Source organism: Molothrus aeneus, chromosome 8 (assembly GCF_037042795.1).
Source record: "Molothrus aeneus isolate 106 chromosome 8, BPBGC_Maene_1.0, whole genome shotgun sequence".
Classification (NCBI taxonomy): domain Eukaryota; kingdom Metazoa; phylum Chordata; class Aves; order Passeriformes; family Icteridae; genus Molothrus; species Molothrus aeneus.
In genome coordinates, this window is record NC_089653.1 from 3,951,290 (window position 1) to 3,966,539 (window position 15,250).

The 15,250-nt window shown below is 47.1% G+C and overlaps 1 protein-coding gene across 3 annotated transcripts in view; it reads left to right on the forward strand.

Moving 5' to 3' along the window:
- SGMS1 (sphingomyelin synthase 1) overlaps positions 1-15,250 on the forward strand; it is a 94,394-nt gene that overhangs the window by 26,470 nt on the left and 52,674 nt on the right. The gene's annotated exons all lie outside the window — the stretch shown is intronic.

Sequence of the window (15,250 nt, forward strand, 5' to 3'; positions counted from 1 at the left end):
AGATCCCTTAGATCAGTTCTTTCTGCCTGCTTGCAGGGAAGGATGACTAAGAGCAGAACTTGAAGGTGTAGATTGTGAATAAATGATCCCAAAACTCTGCTTGTAAGGAAATTTTTGCCCTTCTGGCTGTGGAAACTGGTGATATATTGAGTAGACAGCCAGAAAGGGGGCTGGAATACCTGTGTTCTGTTCCCAGCTCTGGCTTTGGCATAGATAAATGACCTGCAAAGAGAGAATAAACAGGGTGTATGCCCTTTATTGCTGCTTATAGTTGTGTTTTTGTCTTTCAGTAATCCTTTGAAGCTGTGTGAGGATTTGCTGAAAGGCATCTCATAAGATTTGTCATGGTTTTGTTGGGTTTGATCCATGCTGGAAAGCTCCATGACTGATTGAAGAGGTAGAGGGGAGTTGTAGTGAGAATCAGGAAATAAAAGTGGAGTTTTGGGTGTAAAGATTCTGAGGAAGAGTGTTCTAAAAGCTGTTATTTGTTTGTGTGCAGCCCCTGTGTCCAGCACCCTGAGTGAGCCAAGTCTCTCATGCCTCCCATTCCTAGTTGGGAAAACTTTTGCCTTTTTCCTGAAAATGTTCTGGAATATTAGTGAGCCTCAACTGGCAGATTGTGAGAGACTGTGGTGGGAGACAGAGCAGAAAAGCACCTTTCAGTTGTGATTCTTCCTAATCCAGCTGAATTCTCCCTGCAGAGAGAATTCAGGGAGCTGAGCATGTTTGTCTTTGGAAAATTTGGGTTTAGCCCCTCTCCAGTGGCTGTCCCAATACTGCATCCCTCTGGATCTCAAAGGCTGTATAATTCAGATTTTCAGTGGCTTTTCCACGGAATCTCTAAGAAGTACCACGAGAAATCCTGAGAAAAATGCTGTGACTAAACACCAAGTCTGCTCAAATAGAGGGAAATGATACTTTTGTGTGTCACAGGTCAGATGAATGATGAGCAGGTTTTTTGCACTTGTTGCTCTCTGAAAGCTGCCTCTGTGTCACTGTTCTGGACAACCTGTAATAATGCCAAGGCTTGTTTACAGCACTTGTGAAAATTTCTACTTTCCCCACCCTTCTTCAAGTGCATCAGTGTTGGGAGCAGGAGGCTTTAAGCAGACACCTGAATCTCCTATCACTGCATTGATTCAGCTTCTGTTTGCTCTGCATCCAATACACAGCAGTGATGAATAATGCAGGCATCTATTACTTAAAGTTTAATGCAGCTTTAATCAGGCTTGGACATCAAGAGGTGCAGAGGAGGCTGCTCTGCTCTGTGCTAAAGGGAGAAGATTCAATCCAGGTGTGGCTGGGTCTGTGTTGTTGGGTTGTTCCCTTGCCCAGGGCAGGGCCTGTCCCCTGGGCTGGCCCTGCTGAGGGACCTCCAGGGCTGGGTCCAGTTCTGGGTCCCCAGTCCAGGAAGGACCTGGAGGAGCTGGAGCCCCAGGAGGGGCTGAGGGAGCTGGGAAGGGGCTGAGCCTGGAGCAAAGGAGGCTCAGGGGGCCCTTGTGGCTCTGCACAACTCCCTGCCAGGAGGGGACAGCCAGGGGGGGCCGGGCTGTGCTGCCAGGGAACAGGGACAGGACAAGGGCAAAGGGCCTCAAGCTGGGCCAGGGGAGGCTCAGCTTGGACAGCAGCAGCAATTTCTGCATGCAAAGGGTGAATTAGTTCTTATCTCAGTTACAGTCTCACAAACCCTGAGTTCTACAGCACTTCACTCTAACAAACTAAAAATGGAGCCTCATCTCTCTCTCTACAAGGCCTTTTAAGGATAAACTGTCCAATTAAGAAATGACACCTGAATTATTTTTACTTTTAACCCAATAACCAACTACCCCTGGCCTGCAATGCAGACTTTTTTATCCAGTTACACAAAACCACCCAAACCCATGGAGAAGAAGGTGGAGAAGGACCAGCCTCTGCCCTGAAACCTCCATCTTGTTTATATATATTACTGTATTCTAAAATACTAAACTAAGTCTTCCACTATGTGATATCACACACTTCTATTCAAACTCCACACTCATAATCCCAGTTCTAGCATTCAATTTTAGAATTCAATTTCAGTCCTTGGCAGGGGCTGCCCAGGGAGCTTTGCAGTGCCCAGCCCTGCAGGTGTCCCAGCAAGGGCTGGAGGTGGCACTCAGGGCTCTGGGCTGGGCACAAGGTGGGCACTGGGCACAGCTGGCACTCCATGGGCTGGCAGGGATTTTCCAGCCTAAAATAATTCTGTGACTCTGTGGCACAGCTCATCATTTCTGTGCAGATACTCACTTGCAGCTGCTTTGGTGTCTGTGACCTCTGGTTTTTGCTGTATTTATCTCAATCTGTGACAGCACAGGCTCTGTACTCGTGGGGTCAGAGAGCATGTGGATGACTCTGCTGTGATCCAGGGATCTCACAGCGGAATTTTCAGGCACTGCTGTCTCTTCAATGGCTTTTTTTTTTTTTTTCTTCTTGGTACGAGTATTATTTTTTTAAACAAAGGAAAAACATCCCTTTCATCAATTGTTCTCTTTGCAGAAGTTGAGCCTTAAAATAATCCAGGAAGCCTTTTGTTATATAAATATACTCATCCTCCAGCTTGGCACTGAATGTGCTTGACAGAGCTGCTTGCTGTATTCTCTTTTAAACTTGAATTTCAGTGGCTATGAAGGAGAAACCCTGGGCTCAGAGAGCAGAGCAAGCACTGCTTGCTGTGTAATCACAGTGTAACAGGGACTATTTAGAGCAGTGGAAAGCAGGGGTTTATGCCTGGAACTCAGTTTCTGTGCCTCAGTGATTTTTGTTTCAGCTTGTTACAGCCAGGTATGCTCATACCTACCAAATTTAGCTCCATGGGAAGGGAGCATATGTGCAGTCTTTTGGAAATATTCCTGCTTAAGTTGTTTGCTCAGGAATAGAGTTGTGTGTGAATACAGCAAGGGTTGGAATGGTTAACAGTAAATTCCAGTGCACAGCACTCAGTGGTGAGATCTCCCAGTTAAGTGGGCAACAGGTGACTAGAGCAGATGTTTAAATAGAAAATGAAACAGCACCACCAAAAAAGTTCCCACAAACTCAAAAATCCATCATCCACAAAACCTCACCACCCTGTGAATTTCAAATAATCTTTGTTCGAAGTGGTGGCTGTTTCCTGGGTGTTGTCCTGTGCACATAAAAGCACCTTGGGGGGAATTTATGAATCATGTGGAGTTTTTCTGTGTCCTCTGTAGGCCACACTTTGATTGTGACATTGGCTTTTTAAGTGACACCTTTGGTTTGTTTTGCTGCAAGTCTGAGCTTGAAGCTGCTGCTGACTAAGGAGGTTGGACTCAGTGTTCTTGAAGGTCTTTTCCAACCTAAATGTTTGATGATTCCTCCCAGCTTTTCACAGAATCACTGGGTTGGGAGAGACCTTCAAGAACATCAAACCAGCCCTAAACACCTCAACCAAACCAGGGTGCCACATCCAGTCTTTGTTTAAACACATCCAGGGATGGTGACTCCACCACCTCCCTGGGCAGGCCATTTCAATATTTTATCACTCTTTGTGTGAAAAACTTCTTCCTGATATCCAACCTATATTTTCCCTGACACAGCTTGAGATGCATTCATCAAAACTGTCCCAGAGAGGTGGGGATGTTTTCAGAGGGTGCTGCAGGATGTGCCTGGCTGGTTTTGGTACAAGCAGGGACAGCTTCCACCATCCCTGGTTGCTCCAGGCCCCATCCAGCCTGGCCTTGGACACTTCCAGGGATGGGGCATCCACAGCCTCTCCAGACAATTACATCTTTGCAAAACTAAAGGTTTAATGGAATTTTGGAGCAGAGATTTTATATAGCCTGTGTTCAATGAAGTTGGGATTTGGTAGATTTTTTAGCTGCTTTCTTCAGTGGCTTGGCTTGTTCTGGGTGCTGTAGATAATTTCCTTCTTGTCTCCTAATTTATTTGCCTTCAGACATGTAGCTGCTCCCGTGTTTCCAGGAAAATGGAAAGGATGTGGCAGCAGGAAATGGCTGCAGTTAATGAAAATAGGTTGTACTTGCTGATGATGAATCCTTAATCCAAAGAGGGAACGTTCTCTCTCCAGCTTTGTGGCCTGAATTAGCATCTGACTGTTCCTTTGTCCTGGGGCTGCCTCTGAATAACTCTGGGATTGATTCATGGCTTAGGGCCCCCAGTAATGGGATTTCCTGTGAGGGTGTGTCACCAGTCCTTGCACAGGTTCAAAGGAAAAATGGGTTTTCCCTCCTGTGTTGCATCCTCTGGACTTGTGCCCCTTGGCTTTGGCTCCCTTTCCTCCCTGCCTCTGGAACCCAGGAGGTTTCAGCTGGGATTTGATGATAAACTATCCAATTAAGAAGTGACACCTAAATTATTCTTACTTTTAACTCAATAACCAACCACCCGTGGCCTGCAATGCAGACTTTCTTTCAAAGCCATCCCAGCTCCTTTCAAGTGCCCCATCATCCACCCAAGGCATGTGGGGACAGGGCTGTGTTCTCCTCGGCTTCAAGAGTGAGCACAAATACATTTAGTGCTTTCTGAAAGGCTTTCAAGTGCAGCACTGCTCTTTTGCAGCTCTTTTTGCCTCCTTTGAAGGCTGAGCAGCACCACTGAACTGGGGGCTGCAGTGCGTGACTGCTCCCTCAGCAAGCAGTTAAAACATCAGCTATTACACTGATGTGCAAATGTTATTTTGTGCTGAAGTCATGCTGGAAATAGTTCAAAATGTCTTGTTTATTTGGATTCACGAGGGCCACGCTGTCTTGCTGAGCTCTAATCTTGTTTTGCTCTCTGCTTTCTTGGCAATCAGCAGAGCTGGATTCAAACCACGCTGGGGGACTGAAGGTGCCTCCTGCTCTGCACTCCGGAGGCACAGGCTGAGGGCAGCACCCCTGGCTTTGTGCCTTTTGGGACAGCTAGGGGGTTAATCAGTTGTTTTCCCTCAGTCCTTGGATGGGTGGAACAGGCTCTGCTCCTGTGTTGAATTAAACCCTCTGCCCCTGTGCTCAGGTGAGACCCCACCTGCAGAGCTGGCCCAGCACAGGAGGGACCTGGAGCTGCTGCACAGAGCCCAGGGCAGGCACCAGGATGGGCAGAGGGATGGAGCAGCTCTGCTGGGAGGAAAGGCTGGCACAGCTGGGGCTGCTCACCTGGAGAGGAGAAGCTCTGGGGTGACCAAACTGGGGCCTGAAGGAGCTGATGGGAAAGATGGAGAGGGACTGGGGACAAGGGATGGGGTGACAGGACACAGGGAATGGTTTCCCAGTGCCAGGGGGCAGGGATGGGTGGGATCTTGGGAATGAGGAATTGTTCCCTGGCAGGCCCAAGGGTCAGGGTGCCCAGAGCAGCTGGGGCTGCCCCTGGATCCCTGGCAGTGCCCAAGGCCAGGCTGGAGTTTGGGGCTTGGAGCAGCCTGCGATGGTGGAAGGTGTCCTTACACATGACAGGGAGGGAATGAGATGAGCTTTAAGGTACTTTCTGTGATTGTTTTAAATATCTCTTACTGGATAAGCACTGACTCACTTGGTCATTATCTTAATGACAGATGCACTTGTTTAAAATGACTCCACGGTTTTGCAGTTCTATTGTTTAGCAGATAATACAGTTATTGGGATTCTTGCACAAGATGCTTTGTTTCAGTTCACTCCCTAAATGTTTCTCTCTCTGTGTTTGCAAGATGCATGAAAATGAAAGGTTTTTCCCTGGCCTGTGCTGCCCTGCCTCTGCTGTCCCCATTCCCAGGGAGCAGTGCAAGGCTGTCAGAAGCTGTTTGACAGATTTTCCTGTACTGCTTAAGAAGACAAAAAGTTATATCTAACATATTTTGCTGTGCAGGGATAAATACATAGCAAAGGGTGTGTGAAATATTTGATCTGAACATACTGAGGGATTTTGTAGTGCCAGCACAGGATGTTTGCTCTGTCACCAGAGTCCTGTGTGACTGTCCCAGCTGTTCCAATCATGTGTGCATCCCTGCTGCATCCAGACAGGTTTAAATATCCTCCTGTCCAGAGCATGCTCCCATCTCCAGCTTCCTGCATTGTGGAGCATCCTCACAGCCATCTCCAGACACTGACACATCACTCAATTCCCCAGGCTTTGCTAGGACTTTCTTGGAAAGCTGGGGAGCTCCCTGAGCTCTGTGTGGCACATATGGAAAGGCAGAAAGGTGAGGGACAGGCTTTACACAAAGTCTGTGTCATTCTTAGGATATGTTAATATCTGGGGTGGTTCCAGGTGTTTTGTGGGTGCTGGTGCTGATCCAGATGAGCTGAGGCAGCTCCTTGTGTCTGCCCCAGGCCCTGGTGCTCTGTGCCCTGCCTGGGCATTGGTTACTAATAAAAATCCAGTTGCTGCTTCCCAAATTCAGGGCCAGCCCCCAACTTGCTCTGGATGTTTTGTTAGGATTTCCCCGCCTGTGTTTTGGTCTCTGTGAAGCTTCTCAGGGAAGGCAGCCGAATACCAAGGCAGTGTCTCCAGCTCTGCAGTTTTGCTGATCTGTTTGAAGTCCCCAGACAGTTGATCAGGCAAACTTGCTGCTAAATGGATGATCTAATTCCCGGTGAATGCTGTGATCACAAGCATTACCCTACATCACAGAAACAATTTGAAAACCAGTGCGTACTCCTCAAGCTGTCAGTTGTCTTTCAGCGCCCTCCTTGTGCTCTTTCATCTTGAAAATGCTTGTGCTGAAGCTCCAATAAACTCACCTGTCAGCAGCTGCAGGGATGTCTCCTCTGTCTCCAGCTCCTAGCTGTAGCTGGCAGTTTAAAAGCTGTTTACAGAGGAGATAAAGCAAGGAGCTCTCTTGTAGCTGCTGCTTCTCTAAATGATTTTTCTTACACTCCAGTAATACTCAGCACAAGGCTGTGTTGGTGCTTTGTGAGGATTGCTCAAAGCCAGCACATGAGTTCTGTGCTCAGAACCTCTGAGGACACGGGCAGGGCAGGAAGGTGTCCCTGTACAGAGGGAAAATGGGGTGGAGAGATGGTCTGGAGAGAGGTGACATCCTGGAAAAAGAGGGGGACACAGCACCCAACAGCCTGGCTGCCTGAAGAGTGGCCCCCAGCAGAGGAATGCTGTTTCACAGTCCACAGATAGGTGGTTTGAATTTTATAAGGGGGAACTCCTTTGAAACCTGACATTTATGGACTCATTAAAATCATTGGGGTGGCAAAGACCTCTGGGATCATCCAGTGCCAGTTGTGCCCAGTGCCCACCTTGTGCCCAGCCCAGAGCACTGAGTGCCACCTCCAGCCCTTGCTGGGACACCTGCAGGGCTGGGCACTGCAAAGCTCCCTGGGCAGCCCCTGCCAAGGCCTGAGCACCCTTTGCATGCAGAAATTGCTGCTGAAATTCCAAGGAATTGATGCCTTGAGAAGGCTGACCTAGAACAGAGTTACAGAATAAAGCAGGGATTTATTAAAAGGATCTCCTCCATGGATCCACCCTGGGCAGCACAAGAGCCCAGCCAGGGCTGCACCCAAGGTGAACCAAAATGGGCACAAAATGGACACCTGGTCACAGGGTCTGTCACTTTGATCAGTTCTGCTCCATTTGCATATTGCAGTTCATTGTCCAATTACAGCTTTGGGTTATGAAGTCCCATCCTGCTTGTTTTTCTCTCTCCAGCCCACGTTGTTTGTGCTCCTGGGCCTGAGATTTGGATCATTTGTCCTTGGTCCCCAGCTAGAGAAGGAATTGTTTTATCTAGCATTATTAAGGATAAATAATTCCATATAAAAAGGAATTATTTTATCTGTGAAGAGAGCTCACCATCCCCTGGTATGAATCTCAGAACTACACATTAAAGCAGCACAGAATCTGAAAAATATAAAAGCTAAAACCTGAGACATCAGAATATCTAAGAGAGTCTGTTTTTTGTGGACCTGTTTATTCTCTTTCTTCTCAAGGGGGGGTTCTACATGGTCATTTCAGTGAAATCCCTGTTCTCATCCCTCCTTTCTGTTCTAGCATACAGAACCCTGCAGTAGGAGTACCTGACAAATTGCCCCAAGGAGCAGCTTTGTTTTTACACCACAGCCTTGCAAAAAGCAACTCTAAAAACTTAGATAAGTGAGCTTAATAAAACAGCAAATTTTTGTTTTGAGTCCTTCTGCTTCTTGCTTGTACAAGAGGCACCATCCTTGTAAAAGTCTTGCTAAATCTGAAGCTCTTCTCCCTTTGTTTACAAAAACCCACCCATTGTTTCCATGTTGATGCACTGGTTGTTAAGTTTTATCTGGAGAATTCTGATACTCAGCCAGGATCTGCTTCTCTGTGGTAATTTGAGGTGGGGTGAAAATGGGACACTTCAAAGCAATCCTGTGTTGTCATCCCATGAGTTTGAGACCCTGAAAACAGGGGGAAGACAATTAAAAATTTAAAGATCTGTGTCCCAGCAGGAGTTTGAGGCTACAGCTCTCCCCTGGGTGTAGTGTGAATATTCATGACACAGAACTGTGGGCACTGTGCACATGAAAAGAGGAAACCCAGGTGTGTTGAGCAGGAATCAGGTGTGTGCTGCAGGGTCAGTGAGGCTGGAGAGCAGCAATTGGTTACTAATAAAAATCCAGGTCATTTTCTGTGCACCTCCTTAGGGGTCACTTTGCTGGTGCTGCATGAGGAAATAATAAATGTAGGTGACCTAGGTATGTGTATGTGTATTTATTTGATCTCTTCAGCTGAGAGGGAGGAAGGCACATGCACAGCCAGGGATGTGGTTAATTCCTTGCTCTGCTGCTGAGGTTTAAGAAAAATTTTGGAAGCCTCTGTTTCAAGTTATTGAGAGGTTACTGCATTTTGCAGGCTCTTTCCTGTCTCTGAAGCCTAATGCTTGTTTTCTGCAACACTGGCAGAAAGCAAAAGCATTATTAGTTTTGGGGTTTGTTCTGCTCTTGGGAGCCTTTTTTTCTGAATTGGGAGGTTTCTTCACTGCAAATAGCTGCAAAGTCAAAGTAGTAAATGCATAAATATTCTTAGGGAAGGAGTAGATAACAGAACAAGCAACTGTAAAAATAAGTTTAGAAATCACTTTTTTCTCCACGATTCTCCATGTCCTAAACCCTCCATCTCCAAAAAGAAAAAGGTTCAGCAAAGGATGATGAAGCTGATCAAAGGCATGGAACAGCTGTTGTAGAAAAGGAGATAAATAAACTTTGTCCCTTTAGCATGGAGCAGAAACGATTGTGAGGGGAGGAAGCGAGGAGAGGAATGTTAAGCAGATTGGGAGCTTTGCATCTTCCAAAGAAGATGACTGTACCCAAAAGAAAATCCCAAAAAACCAAAACAACAAGGAAGGAAGCAACGAGCTTATAAAAGGGAAAGCTTTTCTTTTGCTGGTGCACAGTTCTGCTGTGGTATTCCTGGTGGCCAGGATGGTGCTGGAAGGTGAGAGGTTCAAAGCAGGCTGGATAAAACCCAGTTAAAAGCTGTTGAAGACAGTGTCTCCTGGCTCAGGGAACAGTTATTAAAGCAGAGCTGGGAGGAATCCCAGGGTGTGTGAGGCTGCAGGGGCTCAGTGGGCACCTGGTGTCCCCTCCCTGCTCCAGCAGGGCCATCCCAGAGGCCAGGGCACAGCATTGTGTGCACCCAGCTGTGCCCCTGCCCCTTGTTGTAAAAGGTATCAATGTCTGTGTTAAACTTTTTGTTTCAGAAACCTGAAACTTGCTTTTGTAAGCAGGTCAGAAATAACACCCAGCTGTTGTGTAGCTGCGTAACACGGGCTACAACCTGGAGTAGCAGATGAAATGTGGGATTTCTTGGCTTCCAGACTATTTCCTACTTTTGGTGGGTAATGGGAAACAGGCAAGCAGGAATAGCAAGTGATTCAGGTGACAGAAAGCTGGTGTTCAGGAGCAGATGATAGCAGCAGCTGTCTTGGCTGGTTGGGCTGTGCTCCTTTCCCAAAATCCTGCAGTCTGGAGCGTGCTGGGAGTGGGTGGGTTGGGGTGGCAGCTGCTGCTGGGGTGATGCTCAGGTTACCCTGGTGCACTGGAGGCTCCCTGCACACTCCATTGCCAGCCTGCTGCAATGTTTGGGTAGAGCTGGAAGGCTGGGATTGCACCTTCACCCAGTGAGGGTGAAGGTTTCTCAGCTGCACAGAGCTTTTTACCACACCCAGGGGGCTGCTTGGTGCCATCTGCAAGGACTGAATTTCCCTGGAGTTGTTGACGTTCAGCGGCGTGTGGGTGTCAGGAGGCTTTGGGAGGTGGAGGAGGATGGAGTTGGAATAATGTCCTTTGAATCAGAGCTGTTTTGATCTGCTAGAAAGAAACTGGCTGCTGTAAAAGGAGGGGAGAAATCCTCAAACACTGGACTACTCTAGGATTTTGTGCAGAGAAGAAAGACTTGGAGCAGGAGCTGTTTGAGAATTGATCCTGGTCTGGGTGGGGTGGAAACCCAAGTGTGAGTGAGCGTGTGTGGGGTCACTGACATGCTGTACACACATGCCCAACAGCCATGCCTTGAAAATGGAAAGAAACTCTTGGTTCAGAGCGCTCCACCCCAAGGCATGGGCTTGATGACCTGTGTGATAACTTGGAGAGTAAATTCCAAGTGATTCATCCCTTTTCTGACCTCTCGAACTCTGACTGCTCATGTCTGTTGCTGTCAAGTGGCTGCTTCTGTATTTATGAGCAAGGTGGAAACTACTGACCTGCTTTGCCTCCTCTGAAAGGCAAGTGATAGTTCTCTCTGAGATGGCAGGGGTGCTATTTCTGCATGTGCCTGGACTAAATTTACTGTAGGGAACTGAAAAGTGTAGATGGTGACGACTGCTGGAAGGGAAAGCGTGTATTTACTGCTCCGTGGCAATAGATTTATAGACAGATAGTTTGGTTTATAGATAAATATTGTTGCCTCTATTTCTGTAGCCATAAGCAGTAAATTTTAAAGCCTAAACTTTGCTATAATCTAGGGACCTTTTAATATTTTTTTTTCCCCTATCCCATCTGCTGAGTTCTTCACTGGCGGCTGAGGCGTCACGTGGCGCCAGGAGAGCCAAGAGAAGTGACGCATCCTGGTCTCCCATGGTAACTCTGCTTTTCCTCTGCTTTTAGCTCCTTTGCTTTGCTCCCAGATGGCATAACCTGCCTGTGGGATTACACTGCCTCTGCTCACTCACAGGTGAAGCTGAGGTTGCAGGGTTTTCACTCCCTGCAAACGGTTGGCACTCGCTAACCCAAATTGAAAGGGGAACAAAGAGCACCACAAAACACAAAGGCTCCAAAACAACACCAAGCCCAGAAATCTCCCAGTTCCCCACCCAAACTTCTCAACATGCAGGAAGCACCGGTGGGAGTTTGCTCTTTGTTTGCCATTCAGGATAGTGAAGCTTGTCTGAGAAGTTTCTGCAAACCACAGGTAGATACCCTGCGAGTGAGGTACAATTCTCACCAAAGATTCACAATCGTCACCTAAATTTGCAGTCTGGGTCTTGCAGTTCACACAGGTTTTGCTGCTGGAAACCTGTTAGGTGAGGCTTGCTCTTTGTTTTTCTTTTTTTTCCTCTTTCTTCACCACCCCCATCAGTTGTTTTTAACCCCTGGTTGCTGTATGCAGTTACTGCCTGCATTTTTGTGAGAAATATCCTACTTATCCCCCAAGAAAAGCTCTTGGGTTTGCATCCAAATATGCTGATATTTTTAATGATTTATTTTGAAAATACTTCTGATTTATTTTGAAAAATGGATAATTTAATTAGAGAATTATAAAATGATTTGGGTTGGAAGGGACATTAAAGCCCATCTTATTCCAACCCTGCCATGGCAGGGACACCTTCCACTGTCCCAGGCTGCTCCAGCCTGGCCTTGGGCCACTGCCAGGGATCCAGGGGCAGCCACAGCTGCTCTGGGCACCCTGTGCCAGGGCCTGCCCACCCCTCCAGGGAACAATTAACTTAAAGCCATTTTCTGCTCCTGTCTTATATCCACTGTAACTTTATTGTATTAAACCAGCCATGGTATTTGCTGAGGCTGCAAATGGAGTAGCTCCTCACCAGGTGTAAACACTGAGTAGAGCCCTTGCAGTGAGAGACCTCAAACCTGGTTTTGTGCCCTGTTTCCAAACTCTTCTGTACCTGTTTTCTGTGTGCACTGAAGCACAGCTAAAGCAACGTATGTCTGGTTTAACTCTGCCCTGCCAATTGGATTTTTGCTTTAGGGCAAAGCTTTCACAAACCCAATTTATCCTCAGGGAGCAAGAAGAAAAAACTGGTTTTGCTCACACATAGTCCCCGTGTAGTGGAGGAGTCGGTGGTGAAGTTTTTCAGTGTGGCAGGATTTGCATTTCTGTTGCCACAGCTACAAGTGAGCTCACAGCATTTCAGTGCTCCGCCGGGGACGAGCAGGAGTTTTCAGAGTGAAGGCATCAGTGCACCCAGATGACTCATTCTGGTGTGTCCAAGGGCTGGGGAATCACTTCTTCAATGGGAGAGGATGCCCTGGTGTGCGGGGGAGGAGGCAGAGATGTAGTCTGAGCAGTTTGGGGCTGCCTGGGTTTATTTGGGACACAAGCTGGGAGATGTGTGCTGGGAAGAGGCTGCTGAGCTGTCACCTGATGCACAACATCCCTCTGGGCACCTGGATGTTGGGAAGTATCCCAGGATTCCTTTGATGTGCTTCCTCTGGCTTTGCTCCAAGCAGGTATTTAGTACAAATCTCTCTTCTCATCCTAATGGCACTGAATTCCCTTCTGTTGTGGTTCAGTTCCAGGCAGTCCATCCTGCTGCCCTGGGTTTGCATGGGGACTGCTGCTGCCTGGCTAAATCCAAACAATAGCCTGCTTGTGGCAGCTGAAAGTGGTGCTGGAAAAAAAATCCCTCCTCTGTAATTGCAGGAAAAAAACAAGCCTGTGTGCAGAAGGAAGCAGCAAGACTCTATTAACTCATACTTTTAATTTTTTTCCCTGTGTCTTCTGCACAGTCTGTGATGATTTAAGCATAAATTGCTTAGGAAAAGTCCTTGGCCTGTTATTTAGTCACTGATTGCTTGTGTGGCAGAGGGTTGGGAGGTTAAGGTCTCCTCCAACCCAAACCATTCCATGATTCTGCGGTTTGGGTGCATGTCAGAGGATGGTTACCCTGAATCCAGAGATTTGCCATTGTAACCATTGTAAGTGTGAAATACTTAATTAGGAGATAATTCCCTTCATCTAGGTAAGATGTAAAAACTTTGACCTGTCTTGATGTCAGGTTTCTTCCTTTTCCCCAAAGAAAACCTGTCTGGGTGTCCTTCACCTCCAGGATTGCCTGCTCCTCTTGTATCAGTGTTTCATAAGCTGCCTGCAATGGCCTTTTCTTGCTGATTCTTACCCTTGGAATGGCCTACAAGAAGCTGTTTCCTGCATGTTATCACCTGCAAAGTACTGCTGGGACACTGCTGAAAAGTCTGAGAGCTGTGGTGTGAGACAGAGGTTGCAGGGACAGAAAAGCTGGAGATGGGAGAGAACTCTGATATGAGGCCAGCTCAGTTAATGCAGGGATCTGGAACTAAAGGGAGGAGCTGGATCTGAAGTGTCGAGAGCAGTTGTGACACTTTTTTCCCCAACAAACAGCTGTGACTTGTCACACAGGTCACTTCAGTGGCATCCTGTCTATTCACCTGGGCTCATTAAAAAAAAAAAATTCATTATTGCTTTTGCTTGGTGCTGTTGGGATTTTGAATTTCTACGTTTGAAAGTGCTTTTGTATTGATAACGTGCTTAAGGGTTTGTTTTTTTTTTTTGCTGTGTTGGAGGCCTTTTTCTGCTGTGACTTCTTATTTTTGGAGCTATGGGTGTGTAGGTTTATGGATTAAAATAAACAAGGAGGGGGAGAACCCTCCAAACAAAGCCCCACAAGGAGCTCAGGAATCAAATGGAAACTGTGACATAGAGGGAGGACAAGGGTTTAAGGGCAGCACAGATACAAAGTGAGGTCTCCAGGGGATGTCTTTGCACAGGCAAGAGGGATGATACCCCCAGAGAGCAGTGACTTTTCTCATCTGTAGGTCAAGGGCAGGGGCATCTCCACTTTGCCTTCATGTGCACTCTGGAATAGACTTGGAAAATTCAGCTTGTGTTTGACAAGGAAATGCCAGGTGCCATGGCAGGTGGAACAAAACAAGCAGCAGATCAAACTGAGGGGCCACTGGCCACCAAAGCTCTAGGAAGGGGCATTTTCCAGCTTATGGGAGTGTGGTGTGGTGGGGTGGGCAGGGAAGCAAAACAGCTAAATTATGGATTTGTTACTTGGATTGATGATCAAATGGGAGAAGACTGAAGGCTATAATAGAGCCAGGAGTGCCAGAATTGTGAGGCACAGGAATGGTGCTTCTCAGTGCTTTTTTTGGACGAGGCTGGCCAAGGAACAAAGGTCAGGATGACTGGGGAAAGCCTTTTGGCACTAGCACGGTGCTGTCTGCAAGTGAATTTATCCCTGCAGGCAGCTGCTCACCCCAGCAGCCCAATTTTGGCTTTTGTTGTTTGGTTGTTTGTTTGTTCTCCTCTTAGTAACTCTCCAAAACACCCTGCAGGGTGTCTGCTTGCACCTAAGGGATTACCTTTGTGGGCAGGAGAACAAAGAAGAACAACAGAGCTGCTGTCCTGGAGATTCTGGGCTACCTGTGGTCCCTGTGTCACTCTGATGAGGCTCTGCAGGTGACACAGTGTCTGGCTGCTCTCACTCTTGTCCAAAATCTCACTCTTGGTCCAAAATCCAAAAGGATTTTGTGGTCTGTTCCCCTGGTGAAAGCCAAAGGAGTGGATCTGAGCATGAAAATTATTGTGGAACCATGGCAGTGGATCTGGTTTGGATGCATAAAGGTGCAATTAAGGCTTGAGAGAAATGTTTTGAACACTTTTGGAGAGTTTGGATGGATGAAAGGGCTCTGCAGGATCCAGCAGAGCCTGGGGAAGTGCTTACCCAGAGTGTATTGGCACAAGGTGTCCCTTGAGTTCCTTTCACCTTGAAAAGACAAATTAAAAAGGGGTTTCTGCTGCCCAGTGGGCTCTATGGGGTATTTATATTGGACAGTGTTGTTTCCCATGGGAATCCTCCCTTCCTTTTTAAGAGACTTGGTTTGATCTCACATTGTGGTGGGATTTAATGCTTCCAGTACAAGAAATTAAACAAAGGTTTAAAAATAAAAATATCCCCCAAATCTCAGAATGACTTTTGAACCAGCACAGGCAGGAGAGAATCCCCGTGTGGATTATTTGCTCTCTTGGGTTTTGATCTCGTTTTTTTATTGGCCCTAAAAATGTCCAGAGGTTACAATTAGAATAATAAACA